General features: G+C 60.1%; 1 protein-coding gene across 1 annotated transcript in view; it reads right to left on the bottom strand.

Moving 5' to 3' along the window:
- LOC127750048 (uncharacterized) overlaps positions 1-885 on the bottom strand; it is an 18,416-nt gene that overhangs the window by 5,432 nt on the left and 12,099 nt on the right. The gene's annotated exons all lie outside the window — the stretch shown is intronic.

The raw sequence follows: 885 nt of genomic DNA, 5'->3' as shown, positions 1-885 counted from the left end.
CCCCCCAGCCCCGTCTATCACTTTATTTTGCTTGTTCTGTACCGCATGCAGGCCTGCGGGCTGGTTCCATACTCACACGACACGGGGCCATTAAGGCGCAGTGCGGAGCGACGGTAGGCAAGCCCGCCCGCACGCCTGCATGCGGTCCAGTATAAGCAAAATAAAGGAAGGGGTCTGTAGACCGCCCTGTATGGTAGATTATTTAATAGTATATAGTAGTTATTTCATTCTACATTTGCACAGACGCCGACGTATTCCCCGTAAAAAACCCACACAAAAAACGCCCGGAGGCCTCACCCCCCCCCCCCCCCCACACACACACACACTCTCTCGCGCGCGCTCTCGGCCTTAACCGATCGTCGGGTCATGAAAATTTCTGGGAACAGCTACCCGCACAGACGAGGATGATTCGCCGAAGACTCTATGCAAAGTCCAAATCGCGCACCACGCCGCGGGCCGCGGGCCGCGGACCGCAGGAGGAGCGAGTGGGAGGAGGAGGAGCTAGCACACTCCTCAGAGGCTGGAGAAGTCTTTGGAACGAGGCGCCCGCGGGCGGGGCTCACCTCGGGGGAAATGGGAGAGGGAGGGGGACATTCCTCCATCACCATCATATCATCATCATCATCTCGTCGAGTTTCCAAACACAAATCGGAAATGAGGGATTTTTTTTTCACCGCGCGATTTCCGCCGCCGGCTTGCCCGGCCCCCTGCCGCCGTCGCGCCGCGGTAAAGTCCCTTGTGTGCGAGGCGCTCACGGCGCCCCGCGACCAGTCGGTATTTCCCAGGACATCATTACAGGATAACGCGCGGGCTGAGCCTCTGAGCCCCGCGCGGAGACGCGGACAAATACGCGTGAAGCAGGGGCCGGGCGAGGGGAGGGGGGGG

This window comes from Frankliniella occidentalis, unplaced genomic scaffold (assembly GCF_000697945.3).
Source record: "Frankliniella occidentalis isolate FOCC.00 unplaced genomic scaffold, Focc_3.1 Scaffold126, whole genome shotgun sequence".
NCBI lineage: Eukaryota > Metazoa > Arthropoda > Insecta > Thysanoptera > Thripidae > Frankliniella > Frankliniella occidentalis.
Note: the sequence above shows the minus strand (reverse complement) of the source record. Positions and strands in the feature narration are given on the sequence as shown.